General features: G+C 41.1%; 1 non-coding gene across 1 annotated transcript; it reads right to left on the bottom strand.

Annotated features, from left to right (window-relative positions):
- Positions 1-9,557: 9,557 nt before the first annotated feature.
- Positions 9,558-9,629, bottom strand: trnae-cuc. Its single transcript has one exon. It is a non-coding gene; the product is annotated as a tRNA-Glu (tRNA).
- Between the last annotated feature and the right edge of the window lie 10,931 nt (positions 9,630-20,560).

Genomic DNA, 20,560 nt, shown 5'->3' with positions numbered 1-20,560 from the left:
ATTATTGTCATCTATGCTTTAGAAGTTGGTGAGAAGCACACTTTGTACGTCTGTAATCCAATTCCTGAGCCAGGAGGGTCCACAGTAATCCAGGGCCTTGCTGATGACAGCACAGCCAGCCTGGCTCATTGGCAGGACTTCAGAGGACAGACCAGTAACTAGGCACAGGGATTCTTCCCTCTCAGCTCCTGCAAGCCTGAAGCCAAACAGATAGGGTGGTCCTAGTTGGACAAGAAGCGAGATGCTTGTCGGTCAGTGGCAGGCTATGTGTTTTTTGCTGGTTAACCCAAGCCCACGCTTTGGGGTCCCCAAGCCTTGGCTCTTGCCAACCTGTGCCTAATATACTGTGGAATTAGGTAAGCAAGGTGTGTCCCTCCATGGAGAGACTGCACATTCCATTCAAAACACAGGGAAATTTGCACGTGTAGATGGCATACATATGTGGAACTCTCAGTCTGGTTTGGAAACTCTTAAATATGGTGATTGATTTCTGTGTGTCAGACTTCTAGCCGACCAAACAAAATTTTGCTTCCCACAATTAGGAGGCTTTCATCTATCATACAATTCTTATCCTAGGGGTTGATCGAATGATGTGCAAACCCATTGTATCACTTACAACAACAACAACAACAACTACTACCATTTCTTGCATTTATGTAACATGCTACACCCAGGATAGCATCTCAAGCGCTGAAACTCTTAGACCCGGCCAGAATATTTTAATGTTAGTCAACAAGAAACAAAAATATATATATATATAATATATGCGTATGTGTACCGGGTGGGTGAGGGGAGGGAATAATTCAACGGCCAGTTTTTCGGAAAGGTTGGAATTAAGTGGCGATTCACATGAGAGTAACAGACGAGCATTATTTTAAATAAAGTTCATGAAAACCTTTAAATTACAAATTTGATAGTCATCCAATGTTTTTTTTGGACTGGACCCCATAATACACTATCATTTTGATGGTAAACCCATTCCATACTCAGACTATCTCTAAGCTCAGTAATATTGTACAACCTCCAATTGGTTATTCAGTGCATAATGTCTCAAAGATTAATGGACAAAAAAAAATCTATACAGCAGTACAAATTGTTGATTTGAATAGTCAATCCATAGAGATGTCTACGGCATAAATAAAGTACTATTATTTATTCACTTTTTTTTATTCAACATTTTCTCTTGTGAGGACTATTTATCAGAAAAGCGAAAAAATATTCTTTCTTTGGTTTTATTGTAATTAATAATTATGACCTCTATCAGGAATTGAACCAGGAAGCTTATAAATCTATTTTGCCTTACCATGAAGATGTCCTTGCAGCGATGAGGTGGATTATTTTCTTTGACCTTTGTCCCAAATTATTATTACCGAATTGGAGAAACTATTCAATCATACTTAAAATTTGAGAGCTGTGTGTTGTTAGAATACGAAAGATCCCTTATTTTGAGTTTCAGTACTTCTGCACTGACGAGATCCAGTGAAACTCCATTGTACCTTCCCTACTTGCAACATTGTGATGTTAGCCTTAATTAGCCTTAATTATTTCACGATGACTGGAGTGCATGCATGATTTTACATAGGAAATCCTCATACATGCATTTAAAACATCCAGGCTTGACTATACAAACTCCCTGCTTGTTGGCCTCGCCAACTGCTCTGCAACATCACCTGGCTCCGTCAATGTCTCACACCGCAGGCCGCTGAAACCCTCATATACGCTTGACTATGCAAACTCCTAGCTTGTCAGCCTCCCCAAATCCTCCCTCCATAGGCTGCAAATCATCCAGAACTCTGCAACCCGTGTCCTCTCCCGCACCAGGCTCAGTGACCCTATTACCCCCATCCTCGGCTGACTCCACTGGCTTCCCATCACACAGAGGATACAGTTCCAGATCCTGGTCCTCACCTTCAAAGCCCTCCATGGCCTTGCTCCCCCTTACCTCTGCGACCTGCTAACCCCCTACCAATCTGCCCTCCACCCTCCCCAATCACGACCCCCAGCTTGGGTCCGAAACACTGACTATCAAGTGCCTTGGGACGTCATCTCAAGGTGAAAGGCACTTTAAAAATGTAATTTTGTTGTAGGAAGTGTATGGAATGTATTATTTGAAAATGTTGCAGGCCTTCCTTATCGATTTTAATACACAAAATACACGGTCAATACTCTTTACAATATATACTGTGAAGCACTTTGAGACACCCCAATAATGTGATAAGGCACTATATCTAATGCAAGGATTATTATTTTAGTATTATTATTATTTTTATTATTATCATTGATGGCTGTTTCTCTCTCCCTCAATACCATGGGGAAAATTCTTCAGATAATTTGACAGACTATCCCCATTATTAATGGACTTTACCAATCTTGCAGAACTGAGACGTTTTTCCTAAATTTCTATGGCTTTTTTATGGCTTTTTCTATGGCTCACACTGTTTGCTCATGGTAAGTGACAAGTATTCAGGCTAGGTGCACCCTTAGCGATAATTTGTATAGTCACAACAATAACTTGAATTTATATGGTGCCTTTCACAAAAAGGGTAATATCTATTAGCACAGCTATTCTGGAGCTCTTTCACTGTGAGTTGAAGCCCTTTTGTGAGTTATTCACTTTAGGATGCCGTCAAGACTATGATTCTAGCATGCAATAACATCATTATAACCTCTCAGGCAGTGGGCAGTTCATTTTGTAAACTTCGATTAAAAATGGGAAAACTAGAATAGCAAATCTGCTGCAACAACAATTCACAAACTAATGGCCAATTTATTATTTATTTTGTGAATTTAGTTAGGGCTGGGGTGGGGGGATATTAGGCGCAATGTAAGGAGAACCACAATGCAATCATTAACATTCAACTGATGCAAGTCAGAATGTTGGTTTAGTCTTATCTGAAGTACAGCACCACCATCAATACAGCTCTCCCTCTGTCAGTCTAGATTATGAGTGAAGTCTGGTGTGGGGCTCGAACCCATAGAGGCAAGAGTGCTACCAACTGAGCTAAACTGACACACAGATCATGACCACTGAGAGATGTTTGCTCTGCAGTCTGCTACAGAGCGAACTGCCCTCAAGCAATTTCAACCTCAGGCCTTGTAATTTCTCTCTGTACTGTATTTGCTAAATACAGCCAAGGAATCCTCCGAGTTGCAATAATCTTGTGACTAATTTGCTTTTTTTTAAGGGTGTGTTGTGTTTAACACTATAGAACGTTACTGAGACAGCAGCCTCGCCTAAAAGGATTAAGCACAATAAAAATGGCAAGGAATATTAACTCTCGAAGATCCACAGATAGTATTTTGTGCTTAAGAAACTGTAATTATATTTGTATGGTGCAAAAAGTGGTAGGAATAGGAAGAAGAAAGGTTAACAAGGTTACTTCTTTTTCCTTCGCGTTTGCGATATCGCCTGAATTAATGCGGGGTCGGGACACGTAGGGAGCTCCCACTTATTATTTGTTGGATTCTGCATGAATGATGATGCACGGCTGGGTTTCCTGCAGGGAGTGTGAGTGACTGTTGATAGACTGGCTGAACACTGCGGGAGCTGGAAGGATGGAACACGGGCCTCAAGTTCAAAGCTACCTGTCAGATGTAATGACTTCTTTTAAGATGTTTTCTGTGTATGAGCATAATGGCCTGCAGGGGTCCTAGCAGCTAGCTGTCTGAAAAACTACTAGAGAGTGCCTTATTTGTGACCTGAATAGCAGCACCACGTCTCTTACATTGCTGCTTTACATTCAGTGTGCGTATTAGAGAGGCACACAGCAGTCTTCCCGATATGGCTACTGTACAGCGGTTATTGCTTTGACACATTCAGACACTATTTTGTTGTAATTTGTCTCGACGTGATATCATCTTTTGACTAGGCCCATAAAACCGTGTCTGTCACAATCTTTTCTTGAATTTAATTTCTCACATCTTGTTTGCAATGAACCCAGCCAGCGATGGCACAAGATCCCAGCATGGTACAAGAGTGAGAGGAGCAATAATTTAATCATCGGAGCTCAAAGTATTTGCATTTGCGTGCTTCTGATGTTTTTATATTTGTTGTCTTCATTATGCTTTTCCTTGAATGTACAGATTAAACACTTGTATACATACAGGGCTGCTGCCTTTTCTGATGATTAATATTTGCAGTATGGAGCAATTCATCGGTATGAAAGGATTTTCAAGAACCTATTAGATATTTTGTCTGCACTTTGTGATCTTTGGACAAGTCTGCAGTGATTTGCCACTGGTAGCTTTTCCAGGGTCTTACCCATTCAACCGTCTCCATTGCTGTGCAGGAACCAGTGTGTAAATGGTTGACAAGTCGACAAAGGTTGGAAAAAAAAGGAACGTCTTCCCCCTCCCCTATCATAGACTTTCACAGGATGTGCAAAGCTGCAGCTGCAAACCACGATCTGTGACCTTGACTCAGCTTAGAGAGGAAAGATGTTTGCGTGTGTGCGGCTGCTTAACCTTTTATGTGCTGCACTGATAGTTCTGGTTGGAAATTATCACCAGCACCTTAAGCATTTACAAATAATCAAGCATAAAAATAATGATTTTTGGGGTTCTGAGGGTCAATTACTGAATGATTTTTCAAACCTCAAGATCAGTCCTAATAATCAGTGCAAATCCTCTCAGGGTCTTCTAACACCATTGCACCTAGCTTGGTCCAGTTGAATGTCAACAAGACCGAGGCCCTCCTGCTTGGCTCCCCTCTGCGCCTCCATACCTCAGGCACTGACAGCATCAACATTCATGGATGCATTCTACACCTCATGGAGCCACTACGAAACCTCGGCATCCTGTTTGACCTTCAACTGTCCTGCATCCCCCACATCCGTGCCATGACCCGCTCTGCTTTTCCCCACCTCTGCAACATTGCCCGTCTCTGCCACTGTCTCACACTGCAGGCCACCGAAACCCTCTTACATGCATTCATTACATCCAGGCTCGACTACGCCAACTCTCTGCTTGTCAGCTTTCCCAACTCCTCCCTCCACAGGCTGCAGATCATTCAGAACTCAGCTGCCCATGTCCTCTCCCGCACCAGGCTCCGCGACCCTATCACCCTCATCCTCGCCTGGCTCCACTGGCTTCCCATCACTCAGAGGATACAGTTCAAGATCCTAGTCCTCACCTTCAATGCCCTCCACAGCCTTGCTCCTCCCTAACTCTGTGACCTCCTAACCCCCTACCAACCTATGCGTTCCCTCCGCTCAGCGGCTCCAACCTGCTTCATGTCCCCCGCCTCACCTCCGGTGGGGGGGCCGTCTGCCACTCTGCCCCCACCCTCTGGAACTCCATTCCACAGTCCCTCTGCCTCGCCCCACTCCCTTGCCTCCTTCAAGACCTATCTCAAGACTCTCTTCTTGTACTGTGCCTTCGGTCACCCTTCTACCCCTACCCATCCCACCTTCCACCCTTCTGGATTCCAACTAGCAGCTCGGGGGCAGATTGCTGACTGTCCAGCGCTTTGGGACGTCTTCTTGACGTGAAAGGCACTATACAAATGTAATTTGCTGTTATTGTTGTTCCTCCCTCCACACATGCAGGTCACACACATGCTCAAATGCCTCACACACACATTTACACACACACACATACTTATGTTAGACTTCCAGGAGTTGGGTACATAGGAGAATTTTTTTACCAGCCATTAAATATACTACCCATAATGAGTATCATTCTCTGTTGCAAAGGGACCAGGACCAACAATAGCTTGCATTTATATTCACATTGCTCTTCAGGTGGGATAGTGTCTTGGAGCGCTTCGCAGTGGTGGAGTTGGACTTTGATCTAGGAAATAAAGGGAGGTAACCATAGGTGTGGTTGAAGAGGTAGGTTTTAAGGTGAGATTTGAAGCTAGATGGGGATGGTGTGAGGTGGAGAGGTAGAGGCAGAAGGTCCAGAGGTTGGGAGGTAGTGACTGAAGATTCTGCTACTGATGGTGGCATGGAGGGGGCAAGGGATGGCAGCAGGCCTGTGTTAGCTGAATTAAGGGGTTGGGAAGAGGAGTGGAATCGAGGAGATCAGAGACAGGGATGTGCTAGGATGTGAAATAATTTATATATGGAGGTCAAGGGCCAAGAAGTTGATTCATTCAAAGATGGGGAGCCATTGGAGCCTGGTGAGGATAATATGATAATAATAGTCATTGCAATATAACACATTTCCATGTTATTGAGACCTCTCAAAGTGCTTCATGGGATATTCTGTAAACGGATTTTGCATAATTTGTGGGTGAGGATTGGGATGATGGCTGTTGGGAGTTTGGTGCACTTGAGGTTATGGCTTGCAGAGTTTGTGATTAACTGGACCTTGTGCATGGTGGAACTGAGGAGATCAGTAGAAATCAACTCACTCTTCCAGTATATCGACAAATAGATAGACACAGATTCAATACTGTATTGACAGAGAACATCTTCTCTCCTACGGCTCTGACCCGTTTAACCTCCTCAACTATCCTGGCCTCATCCTCATGTCTCATACTCTGAAAAACAGTGCACAAACTTGTTGTTGGTTCGATACCAAGGCTTCCTTACTTCCTCACTTAGCCCTCCTTCCTTCACATCTGCCAATCAGCTCCCTCTGCCTCTATCTCCTGCCCATTGCTGCTGAAACACTAATTCACACTTACGTTACATCCCACTTAGACTTCTCCAACGCACTCCTTACTGTGCTCCTGAGTTCCACCATCCACGAGTTGCAACTCATTCAAAACTCTGCTTCCTGTATCTTAGTACTTACCAATCTCACCTGGCTCACTGGCTCCCCTTTCTTTTGCTCGGTGTCCAACCCTGTCCCAGTACAGTGCTCTGAGACATTACTCTAGTGAAGAACACTATATAAATGCAAGTTGTTACGGTTGTAAAGATAAACACATCGTCCACTAGACTCCCAGAGATTAACAGCAGTTGATGTAGTTTATGTGGACTTTCAAAAGGCATTTGACAAAGTGCCACATGAAAGACTTGTAAGAAAGATAGAAGCCCATGGTATAAAAGGGAGAGTGGCAGCATGGATCCAGAACTGGTTGGAAGACAGAAAGCAGAGAGTTGTGGTGAACGGCTGCTTTTCTGACTGGAGGGAAGTGTACAGTGGCGTCCCCCAGGGATTGGTATTAGGACCACTGCTCTTCTTAATATACATAAATGATCTGGACTTGGGTATAGCAAGCACCATTTCCAAGTTTGTGGATGACACAAAGTTAGGTAGGATGGTAAACAGTGAGAAGGATAGGAGCCAACTGCAGGAAGGCATAGACAGAATGGTAAAATGGGCAGAGACATGGCAGATGAATTTCAATGTGGAGAAATGCGAGATTATGCATTTTGGTAGAAAGAATGAGGGGAGGCAATGTAGGCTGGTAATACAATCTTAAGGGGGGGTGAAAGAACAGAGAGACCTGGGGTGCAGGTAAATGAATCCTTGAAGGTGGCAGGACAGGTAGATAAGGCTGTAAAAAGGGCAAATGGGATTCTAGGCTTTATAAATAGGGGCATAGAGTACAAGAGTCAGGAGGTTATGATTAACCTATATAAAACACTGGTTAGGCCTCAGTTAGAATACTGCGCCCAGTTCTGGGCACCACACTATAGGAAGGATGTTAAGGCATTGGAAAGGGTGCAGAGGAGATTTACGAGGGACCTTGATTACGAGGAAAGGCTAGAGAGGCCAGGATTATTCTCATTGGAGCAGGGGATTTGAAAGGTTAGAAAGGGAAAAACTGTTTCCACTGGTGGGTGTGTCGGTGACTCGAGGTCACAGATTCAAAATAGTATCTAGAAGAAGCAGAGAGGAGGTGAGAAGAAATTTTTTCACGCAGCGAGTTGTTCAAATCTGGAACGCATTGCCTGAAAGGGTGGTCGAGGCCGATTCGATAACAACTTTTAAAAACGCGGTGGACGGGTATTTGAGGAGGACGGGTTTGCAGGGTTATGGGGAAAGGGCTGGGGAGTGGGATTGACATTAATTGCTCTATTCAAAGAGCCGGCACAAACTTGATGGGCCGAATGGCCTCTTTTTGTGCTGTACAATTCTATGCTTCTATGATCCTCTGAACACCAATAGACTCCCAGAAAATAAATATCAACAACGTGCATTTACATATCACAATTCATGTAAAAGATTGTCTCAAAGTGCTTGACAAATCTAATGGTGGATAGAAATAAGAGAAATAAGTGAAAAGATATAGCCAAAGAGATATATTTTCATCAGGTTGTGTGAAGGCAGGGTGAGCGGTAGAAAGACAGAGTGGTTTTGAAAGAATTGAGAAGATATGAGGTAAATGAAGGCTTAACCACCAATGGTGTGTAATGACACAGGAAAGAAGCAATAGAATGAAATGTAGAACTGAAGAAAATTGTATCATGCGACAAGAGAGGGAATTGACTATAAGGACAGGTACTTTAAACTCAATCCTCTGAGGTAAGATAGCAAGTGGTGAGCATATGCAAAGCCTCATGTGGGAGAGGACGAGGACTGTGGAGGTTTGAATCAGTTAACATTTTTTTAAAAGTGGAACGAGGGAGGCTGGCGAGGAGAGAATTGAAAAAATCTATTCTTAAGATGGCAAAAGAAAAACATTGCACTTTTATAGCACTCCATCACATCAAAACATGTCAAAGTGATTTAGAGTTGTTACTGTCAAGTGTTTGGTTTTGGAAGCAAACATGGTGCACAACAAGGTCTTACAAATAGCCATGAAGTAAATGTCCAATTTATCGACATGATTGTTGGCCAGGACCCTTGGAAAAAACACCATATTGTTTCAAATTGCGTCATTGGGTCTTTAATGTCCATCCGAACAGATAGATGGGAACTCAAATTTAACATTGCATCCTAAATGAGATGTCTCCACCAATACTGCACTCCCTAGTACTGCACTGCCAGCCTTGACCACGAGCTCAAGCACCACCATGGGTCCATTTTCAACTCATAATCATCTATCCCAGAGCCCAGAATGCTTCCAAATGAATGAAGCTGTGACCTTAACAAAGGCACGGATTAAGTTTTTGGGCCACGAAAGACAGGCAAGAGTGTAAGAGGACTATGTTCCAGATATGGAAGAAAGTATTTTTATCGCTGGGCTGGATTGTGAAAACTAATAGATTCCCCCCACTAGAGGGAGCAAAGCAGGAAATCCTCTCCTATTAACTCTTTCTGTAATATTAATTCAAATGTCTTTATTTTTGTATCTTTGATTCCAACCTGTCTTTTTCTCCTCCCAGTTGTATGTATACTGTTGCAATTGATGGGAAAACCATTGCATCTAGGTCATTTTGGTTTGTTTTTGTAAGTCAAAAAATGGAAATAAGAACTATAATAATAATATAATAATAATTCTTACATTTGATATAGCGCTTTTCATGTCTTCTAGAGGTCTCAAAGCGCTTCACAGATTATGCTATAAAGTGAATTGATTATATTTGTGGGCGAAACACGGCAGCCATTTGCACACAGCATTGTCCCACAAACAGTTATGGATTGAAGTGACCAATTTATTATTTTTTTCTTGAGAGGTTATTATTAGGCGTGTGGAGTAAGGAAATTTGCCCAAGGTTTCATCCTGCTGGGAATCAAACCCAGGTCTCGCGCTTGAGAGGCGAGTGCTCTAACCACTGAGCTACAGGACTCCACAAATATTCTAAGGAATTCTAAAATAGGCACAAAAAATTAATGCTTTGAATCGAGTTTGGTATTGTCGCAATCAGATACCAATGTCAACACACAGCTCAGTGAAAACAAATATTTATAACATAATAATAATAATCCCTGCATTTGATATAGCGCTTTATCACGTCATTGAGACATCTCAAAGCACTTCACAGTATATACTTTGAATTGGATTGACTGTATAGTTTGTGGGTGAAACGCGGCAGCCAATTGCGCACAGCAGTGTCCCACAAACTGCCGTGAATTGAGTGACCTCATATTTTTAAAGAGATTTCTACCCCTGGAAAGGTGATCTGCCAATCGACTAACAACCGATTGTAAAAAAAGTAAATGATTATCTCCTGCTTGCCATACATGGCCTGTTGTATGGTGGAAATGGAGACCAGAGAGAAGTGCATTTGAAAAATTCAGATGGGAGGTGACAAATACACGGATAAGGTTTCAGCAACATTTGATTTGAGATGGGGGCAGAGGTAACAAAAGTTGCCAGAGCAGAAGAAACGTAGTCTTGGTCAGGGACTGACTGAGAGCCTCATAATCCTAGACTCATATCATACAGTTGGTGACAAAAAATGTGCACATTCTTCCTGGAGTATGACAAACATATTTTTACCTCCATCCCCTTTGCACCCTCAAAATGTCTTATGTTATTATATTATATGTTATGTTTTTCACTCCCTTGTTTTTAAGGAAAACAATCCTTTTATCTTTGAGCGTATCAACAACAACAACTTGCATTTATGTAGCACCCTTCATGTCAGATAATCACTCAGAACACATCAAATGTAAATAAGGACTAAAAATAAAGTCTATGCCCAATATACATTTACAGTATACTCCTATTTATTAAACCTAAGCATTACACTATTATTCTGCTGTGTATTCCGAGTTAAAATAGATAAGCTCTGAGAGGTTTAAACAGCAGATATGCCATGCTCTGGAATTTTTGTCTGAAAGCAATTATTATATAGTTAATGTGTAGGGTTTCCCTCTATTGTTTCTCTGACAAATAGCAGTGTCTCGAGCGAGTAAAAATCCATTCACGACTGTTCAATTAAAAAAAGCTATGGTTTAGGAGACAATACATTAAAGAACAGAGCACTAAAAGCATTGCTTATATCCTTAGGCACATTGCAACCAAGACAAGGAAGGCTGGGAGGCAAGCAATCTTTTTTTAAAAAAAATGAATTGGAACAACCTTCCTCTCAGATGACTGCTTTGCAGACTCCATTCTTAGCTGTCTTGCAAATTGCTGTTTGAAGATGTTTTGTGGGGGAAAGGAGTTTACAGACAAACAGAATTCAGTACAAGCGAAAGGGTTCATGGCAGGTGGGGTAGTGAATACAAACCACTTGGCACTAGGCTCCCTTTGTGTAGCTGCAGCAGAGGTGTGCCTGCATGCAGCAGAACAGCTGTTTGCTTAGTTGTGTGCCACCATCCATCAGTTGTAAGGATTAGCTTATATTTAAAGAGAGTTATTGGATGGGGTAATGAAAGCAGGTGAAACAACCATCTGCACATTTCTTCAACCTTTCAGAGGAAGAGCTATAACCTCTATGAATTAGAGCCTTCTAAAGAGTTGATTAAGAAAGAGTTGAAAGATGAAATAAGTAGAGGAACAGCGCTTGATCGCAGGGAAAATATCTGTATGTTGCAATTGAAATTTTCTCATAGATTTCCTCTCTCTAATTGTTTTTTAGCTGATTAATCAGTAATGATATCATGTATTCATTCCTGTGGTAAATAGAAATTTGTATAATTTGAATGTAATGATGCTCAATTTTACTGTAATTTTGTGCTTTTTGACTTGCTTAAATTTTCAAGATTGCAGCTGTACAGTTATTTATAGGAATATAATTTACTGCACATTTACAGTATACTTGGTTAGGTAATATATTGGTAGGGGGGAAGGGGAAGAAAGATGTGATATATGATGTGATAGATATCACGAGTGATGATCATCACATCACATGCCCCACTTTTTAGCCAATAAACCTGTTTTATTTTGTGTTAAACCTGTTTTATTTTGTGTTAGTCTGGTGCAAAATGAGAGTTCTGTAGTTTAGTGGTTAGAGCACTCACCTCGCAAGTGAGAGGACCTGGGTTTGATTGCTGAGCAGGGCAAAACGCTGGGCAAGTTTCCTTATGCCACACGCTTCTGTTTACCAAGCAGTAAGTAGGAACTTGGTTGTTAGTCGATTGGCGGATCGCTTTACCGCTCTTCAAAAAAATATATAATAATTTGGTCACTGAATCCACAACTGTTTGTGGGACACGGCTGTGCATTCATATTTCTGCTGTCGTATTTCTCACACAAAATATACGGTCAATTCACTTTACAGTATATCCTGTGAAGCACTTTGAGATGTCTCGAAGACATGATAAGGTGTTATAACAAATGCAAGTATTATTATTTTCTCAACCCCAATCTGGATCCTTTGAAGGTTTTATTGTAGAGAATGCTCACACTGGAAGCAGCTTAATTAATTTTAACTCAAAAACTTACTGGGGCAGATAAATACAACAGTTGTATAAAAGGCAGCAGTTTCATCCAGGACTCCTTAATTAAGGAATTTGAGTGGGGTGTCCCTCCATCACATAGTGCAGATCACTGCAGGAAGGTTTTGGGAAAACCATCATGAGAGGAAAGCAATGTCATACTCGTGGAGCAGTCAATGATTTTAGTTAACAAATTTTCAACAGTGTGATAATTAATGAGTTAATACGCCGCAATTTTCACGTCACATATCAAAGGAACTTGAGTCTGAGAGTAGAGTGTGTTGGACAGTGTTCCTGTGAGTCAATGTGATGTGGTTCTGTGTTCCTTAATTAAGGAGTCCTATTTGTAATTTCAGTGCACTTCAGTCATTGTAGATCTGGTACTGTGCCACCCACCTGTTTGCTTACACAGCCATGAGTACAGTCTACACAACTGGCTTGTTGTTGTATAACTTATGAGTTCAGTACTACTAGCTGGTGTGATGGTTTCCATTTATCACCTTATCCTAGATATCCAATCAATTGTGTTTGCATTTTATTCTTTATTAGATGTCGGCCTGGCATCTCATCCTTCAGATGAGCTGTTAAACCAAGGTTCTATCAGAAATCTACTAAGCTTTGCATGTCCATGTCCATCTCTCCATGTCCTTGCCCCACCCTGTCTCTGTAATCTTTTCCAGCGCTACTCTCCTGTCCACTCCTGCTCCACAAACTCAAGACTGCTACCGTCCTTGTTACTCAATGTCTAACTATTGATAGTCAAGCTTTCTGACACCATGTCCCTGCTCTCTGGTAGTTTTTCACCAAAGTCCCTGGTTCATACATTTCCTCTCTGCTTTCTAACAATCAACTTCTTTGATTCCAGCTTTGAAGTTGATTGTTAGAAAGCAACTTTGACTCCCTTCTACCCCAACCATTTGCAACCAACTCAGGTTTCCATTCTATCTCTGTGATGCACTTTAAGGCATTGCTCTAGATAATAATAATAATAATCCTAGATGGAAGGTAGCTGTGAAGTGCACATTGTTGTTGTTGTTATTGGGAAACATCACTGTGCTGATTAGAACAACGTGAAGCATTCTACTGCTGGAGGAGACCAAATTGTGGAAGGACTCTCTAATTTTGTCAATGATTTTTCCCAAAAGCCGGTCACTGCAGCTTTTGAGCCAGCCAACGGTATTTTTGGATTCTGTTACTCCACAAATCCTTGTATTTTAGGTGCAGTTTAGCAGGATACTGGCTTTATTACGATTTGTTTGTTGTGTTAAGAGCTTTGGGCCACTTATGATAAATGGAGTGGGGGTGGTGATGGAGAATGCATTAGCCTCACCTTTTTAGTTATTGACAGTTTTCAACAGTGTGATACTTAATCAGTTAACACATTACATGTTGCAGTTTTCATCCCAACGTGGGTTATGGGTTCACCTGTTCTTGATTAGGTGATTTTATATTCATTATCATCATAATTGTTTTTATTAAACTCTATCCCAGAGTCACTCTGACTCGCTCCCACTCTCCACCCTCTTTCAAGCCTTTGCCTATGATTCCGGCCATCTTTCCCCTCCACACCCCCTTCACCTCCTTGCATTCTATTATTTGTATACCTTGTGGATTTGTGATTGGTGTCCAGTCCCTTCCATACAATGTGGATTGAGGATAATAGAAATAGCTGCATCCTCATGTGTCAGCCTGGTTCAGTTGGTAGCTCTCTCGCCTCTGGATCAGAAGATTTGGGTTAAAAGCTCCTCATCAGGACTTTGAGTTCACAGCCTTGGCTGACATGTCTGTGCAATGCTCGGGATACTGCATTGTGCCTTCCTTCAGATGAGACGTTAAACCAAAGCCCCCACTGGCTGTTAGGTGGATGGTAAAGATCCCATTGCATGATTTGAAAAGAGAAGTGAGTTTCGCCTGGTGACTGGGGTAGCAATCTCCAAAACAGAATTAATCATTTTCATCAAGGCTGTTTATAGGACATTGCTGGGTGCAAATTGGCTGCTGTGTTCACCTACACAGTGATTACACAGTACTACACTCTACAGGGATTCCTGTGAATTGCTTTGCAACATTTGGAGAACATGACAAGGTACCATATCAACAAATTTGAATAGATTGTTATTATCCATATTGTTAGGCTGTCTAGGCATGAGCATGTTTCTTGATAGTTTAGTGGCAATGTGAGCATCTAATCCACAAGCCCAGTGGACAAGATATGAGTCTTATTATTGGTCACACAGCAGGAGAAGACAAGAGGGAATACTTCGGGATTGAATGGCATTCTCAGTGATGTGGATGCTGCAGATGCCTAGTGATTTAGTAATGCTACATGGATATGTTGCTGGCTTTGGCAGCGGGAGTTATGGCCTTGGCGTCAACATCCAAGTTTTTAATTTTGTACATTAGGGTGGCATAACAACAGCATGCAGCTGGATGCGATTGTAACAAGGATAGATGTTTCACAGATTGGTAGCACTGTCGCCTCTGAGAGCACAGAAATAACTGGAGAAAATTATACTGGGGTATGGGAACAAGCATGCCAGAGATCTTCCACAGCAGCCTTATAATTGCTGATTCAGGAAGTGATGATTGACTGTACATTTGAAACGTTCAGGTAGAAGAGTCGGAGTTAGAGGAGGCAACATACAGTGAGATGTGGGTGTGTGTGGGGGGGGCGGGGGTAGGGGGGGGAGTGGAATTGGGGATGTGATATTTATCATTGATGGTAATTATCACATCACATATTGCATCCCCCCTCCCCCTCCCTTTTATATGTGAACTCGTGCTATTCATTGCTGGAATGGCAACAGAAGTGCTGAAGTGCAGCTGTTGCAGCTCTTGTGTTGCTGGCATATATGTAGATTTCAGAGTACAGAAGTCTTAATTGCTAACAAATCTTGTACCACTGCTGCAGTCATAGGAACATAAAGAACACAGGAAAGATCACTGAGGTCCATCTGGACAGTCCCAAATAAAAATAAATCCTGAATTGCCTTATTTATCAAATCACTCTCTTGAAATTTGCTCACCAAATAGCTGTCTAATTTCTCCCTTGAATTTGCTGACACTATCTGCCTCCACTACCTCCCTGGGATGTCCACTCCATCTTTTAACTATTCTCCATGTAGAGTAATTAAATCTGAACTGCAGATTCATGTTTCCTCTTTTGAATTTGAGTTTGTATGCCTCCGCTCTATGTTTGAGACTATTTGAAGGTCACAAATATAGAGCGAGGAACACGGACTCAAATGCGTCCTTTAGGATCTTGAATATTTTAATAAACTCCCCTGAGCTTCCCTTTTTCTCCAATGTGAACATTTCCAGGTTCTATAGATTCTTCTTGTAATGCACGTGGGTATTTCCACCTATTAATTTAGTCGCCTTTCACTGTGCCCTCTCTCAAACCAAGATGTTTCCACCTGAATAAGACAATCAGAATTGTACCAGCCAATAATCCTTTCCTTTGATAAAGTGCCTTTCACGTCGGAAGGACATCCCAATGCATTTCACAGGAATTACTGTAAAGTGTAGTTTGTATGTGAACATAACAACCAATTTGTCCAGAGCAATACCCCACAAACAGCAGTGTGCTTCACAGGATATACTGTAAAGTGGATTTTATCGGTGAAACATTGCAGCACTTCGGGATGACCTCCCGACATGAACGGTTCTATATAAACGTGATGTGATGTTTGTTGTTGTAACAGAGGCATTTAAAATTATAAAAGGGTTTGATAGGTTCGCATAAATAGGCTGTTCTCACTGGCTGGGGAGCTCGTACCCAAGGGACACACATGTAAGATATTGACTTGCATGAAGTTGGATAAAGAGAATTTAGGAAAAACTGCTTCACATAGAGAGTAGTGAAATGTGCAACTCACTGCCCAAAGCAGTGGTTGAATCAGATAATAGAGATGTATTTGAGAAGAAACTAGATATAGTCACGAGGGACAAGGGGATAGAATCCATCCTTCAGATGAGATGTTAAACCGAGGTTCCGTCTGCCTTTTCAGTTGACTGTTAAAGATCCCATGGCACTATTTTAAAAGAGAAGGGAGTTTCTCCCAGGGGCCTGGCCAACACTCCTCCAAATAAAATTGATCGCTCACTCCATGACTGTTTGTGGGACATTACTGTGCTGCCGAATTTCGCCTACAAAATACACAGTCAATCCACTTTACAGTATATCCTGTGAAGCGCTTTGAAATGTCTCAATGATGTGATAAAGGTGCTATATCAAATGCAAGGATTATTATTATAGAAGAAGAGTATGGGAAGGAAATAGGAATGAGTGAAGATTCATGGAGTATAAACAGCATTGACTGATTGGGCTAAATGGCCTGTTTTTGTGCTATATATTCTTTGTAAATGTTTGTAAATCAGCCTAAGTTTTTATCAGGTAAAGCATGAACAGTATCATTGCAGTCCTGTGTGAGTATGGACTGCAATGAAGCTGTCACTCTGGTCATCCTTTACCTGATTACTGTTAACCCCTTCAAAAAAAGTGGTTTAGTGCATGAGGCCCTCCTGCTTCTTTATTTAATTTTCCAAACCAACCAATAACCTTTCCTTTGATACAGTGCCTTTCATGTCAGAAAGACATTTCAAAACATTTCACTGGTTTTACTGTAAAAAGTAGTGACTGTGCATTTTGTACAACAACATGACAATTTGTGCAGAGCAATGTCCCACAGACAGCTGTGTGAATGTGGGACTCTCAGTCTAGTTTTGATACTCTTAAACATGGTGATGGGTTTTAGCAGGTGTCAGACACCCAGCTGATCAAAGAAATGAAGTGAATGGCCAATTTTATTTGGGGGATCGTTGGTCAGTATACCAGGAGAAGCTCCCTTCTCTTTTCGAACAGTGCCATGAGATTTTTAATGCATATCTGCAAAGGCAGATGAGACTTTGGTTTTATATCTCATTGAAGGATAGCATCTCCAACAATGCTGCACTTCCCAAGCACTGTATTGGAGTGTCCGTCTAAACTATGAGTTCCAAGGCCTGACTTGGAGCATGAACCTTCTGACTCAGAGGCGACAGTGCTATTGATTGAGGCAGATGGCAGATGGCTTCCCTGAGTGAGATTACAGAGTTGCTGCCAGTTTTTGCTGAACGGTGGGTGTTTTTGCACTGTGTATTCCACACCCACCAGGAATGAAACCAAAATTTTCGGACCCTCGTAACTGAGAGAGAAAAAAACTTTTCACCATCATTCAGGATTGGATTCGTATTCTAGTATCAGTGATGTGCAATGTGAAATCCACTCACCTATCCAGTTTCTTAAGTGGAGCCTTTCTTGATACAGCAAATTGCATTTATATAGCATCCTTCACATGGATAGCATCTTCGTGGATACTCATGTATTACAGCTTTTGCTTCACTTTTCCATGACTACCTGTCCCGAGATCATCAGCAACATTCCCGCATCTTTTCCAATGTCTTTCAGGTCTCTTAGGATCCACTGTTGTGTATTTGTTCAGGTATATTTCTACTTACGTTTTGGGTAACACAAATCAATTAGTCAATGCTGTTTATACACTATGAGTCTTCACCCACTCCTTACTCCTTCCCATATTCTTCTATGAAAATAATAATCATTGCATTTGATGTAGCATCTTTATCGCGGTCTGAGACACTATCCTGAGTTGAATGCGCTACATAATGTGCAAGTTGTTGTGTCATGCTGGTGAGACGTCTCAAAGCGCTTCACAGGATATACTGTAAAGTGGATTGTTTGTGCATTGTGTAGGCGAAACTCGGCAGACAGGCTGATTGATATCTGGTAATAAATTTTCCACCAATGTAAAAAAAGTGCAATCTGATGTGGCATCTATTGCACTGCACTAATTTAAATCTTTGATTCTCTGGAAAGCTCTGCCAGCTCGCTATGGTTTGTGTAGATCAAAACTGATTAAGTTTCTTGTACTGATCTCAGCAAGGAGTCTGGATGGCCTCCAGACTGTTGGCGCTCAATTTTTGATTCTGAAGCAGCGATCAGTGATACATAACCATGAGTCTCATCCGGATTCAAAGTTGTTATCCTTTTCATCATGCGGCTGTTGCTGTTCATTCTGTTCAGGTCTTTGGTAATTAAATAACTCTGAACATGGCTTCCGTGACAAGCTGTCAGGATTTTGGTGCTCACTTTCTCTGTAGTTGTGGATGGCAAAGTTACAGAACTTAATTTTATGCTCTTTCGTGCCTCTGCACCTGTGCTGACACAACATGGCTCGCAGTGTCTCAAAACACTGGTTTGTGCTGTTTTATTCTGCAGCACGAAGCACCATTTTGCACTGCGCAATAAATATTCATTAACCAACTTAAATCTGCTCCGATGTGCTTTTTATTGATGCGCCTCAATTTTTTTACATGCATGAAGAGAAGATGCCCTCACATATCATCCCACATGCAGAAGCCTTGCCTTGTCTGAGTTGGGGAGGCAAGATAAAGGATAAAATTTAAAATGCACAAAAGCATTTTTTTNCTTATTTCTTTGTAAGTTCTTCGTGGCAAGTCTTTGATAAGGACAGATCATGCATCTGAATTAGGAACATAGAGTTGAAATTCCACCTGTACCTAGACTTTGTTAACATAATATTTCAGAGCATCCAGAATTCGGCAAATTCTTAAATATAGCTTTAATTTTGAGGCTGTCTTTTTCTGTAAGTTGCTTTTAAAGAACTTATAGAAAAAAACGACTTTAAAGTTAAAGGCGAATTCAACAATTTGCCAAATTCTGGACTTTCTAAAATGATCCATCAATAGATTAAATTTAGACCCAGATGGAATTAGAAGAACACGAAAAAGGCTATCTTCCTTTGTTCCTGCCAGTTTATTAGATCACGGCGGATCTTTTAATCATATTTCACCACCTTTTTTCTGCATTCCTTAAAACTTTCACTTTGCTGGTGTGTGTCTATTTCATATTAAACATCCTAATTGATTCTGCCTCTGCAGACCTTTGTAACAATGGATCCCATATTTTCTTAACCCTCCGTTGGAAAGGTGTGAGTTAACATTACTCCAAATTATGCTGCAAGACATTACCCCGGAGGGAAGGTCGATATATAAATGCAAGTTGATGTTGTTGTTGGTAACTCAAGTCTGCTCCTTCCACTGTCTGCACAAACATTACTATCATATAATTCACTCCTCTGGTCTTCACACTACCCGCTCAGTCTCCTAGGGTAAGATTTCTCACAGTAAATCCCTATTTATATTTATGCATTTATTTGCTTAAATAAGTTGATTGACACAACATCAATCAACTGCTTTTGGTGGGTTATTATATGGGGAATAAAATTCTTCATTTTTTAGTCCATTTGAAGCATTTAAATTGTATATCTACCAGTTCTGCTGTATGGTCTAAGAGGCATCTAAAAGGCAGTAATTTCAAATGGGATTACTTAATTACTTAAGGAGAGTGCAAGTACATTACATTGACTTGCAAGAACTCCCTCCGATGAGATCTACTGAGTGCAGATCCCACAGGTCAGTAAATGTGCATAAAATACCTCTGTTACAGGAAGGAGCCGACACTTGGATTCTTAATTAAGAAATCCCATCTAAAATTGCTGCACATTAGATCCCTAAATTACATAACATGTTTATATTTACCTAATGTACAACTCTCATGACTTGGCTTGCTTGTTATCCTCTATTCTACAATGCCTGCCAGTTGATGTGGCACCTCTTGTCTATAGTAGAATTGTACTTCTTAGCTTTTCCCTTTGGTAAATAGAAAAGTAGAATCCTGTAGTGTATTGGTTAGAACGCTCACCTCGCAAGCGAGAGAACTTGGGTTCAATTCTTGTTAGTCGAATGGTGGATTGCTTTTCCGGGTGTAATAATCCCTTAAAAAAAATTGGTGACTCAGTGTTTGTTGGACACTGCTTTCTGCAATTTGTTGCTGCATTTCGCCCAAAAAATATACAGTTAATTCACTTTACAGTATATTCTGTGAAATGCTTTGAGAAGTCTGGTAGACATGATAAGGTGCATCATGAAATGCAAGGGTTATTATTATTATTATGATCTATAATTTTTAATCATTCTTGTTTGATTTAGATGCATAATAGTTTTAGCTACACCAACTATTTCTGGTTTAATTAATTATGTTTTGTCAACAGCACATCATTTGTCTCGGCTACTTTTATTTCTAGGATATTTGTTTTCATTGGACAACAATCAGGATTTGTATTCACATTGCTAGTGTGCCCATGATTTTGTTCTGTTTAGGCATTTCTGGATTAGCTCTGTTGTTTGTGAAGCAGTTCATGTTTGCTGCAACTTCCTTGTTTCACTTTATTTGGTGTTCTAGCTCTGCTTGGTCATGTGGTAGTTGATAATAACACTTGCATTTCATTTCATAATAATAATAATCCTTGCA

The sequence above is a fragment of the Callorhinchus milii genome, unplaced genomic scaffold (assembly GCF_018977255.1).
Source record: "Callorhinchus milii isolate IMCB2004 unplaced genomic scaffold, IMCB_Cmil_1.0 Scaffold3, whole genome shotgun sequence".
Classification (NCBI taxonomy): domain Eukaryota; kingdom Metazoa; phylum Chordata; class Chondrichthyes; order Chimaeriformes; family Callorhinchidae; genus Callorhinchus; species Callorhinchus milii.
Note: the sequence above shows the minus strand (reverse complement) of the source record. Positions and strands in the feature narration are given on the sequence as shown.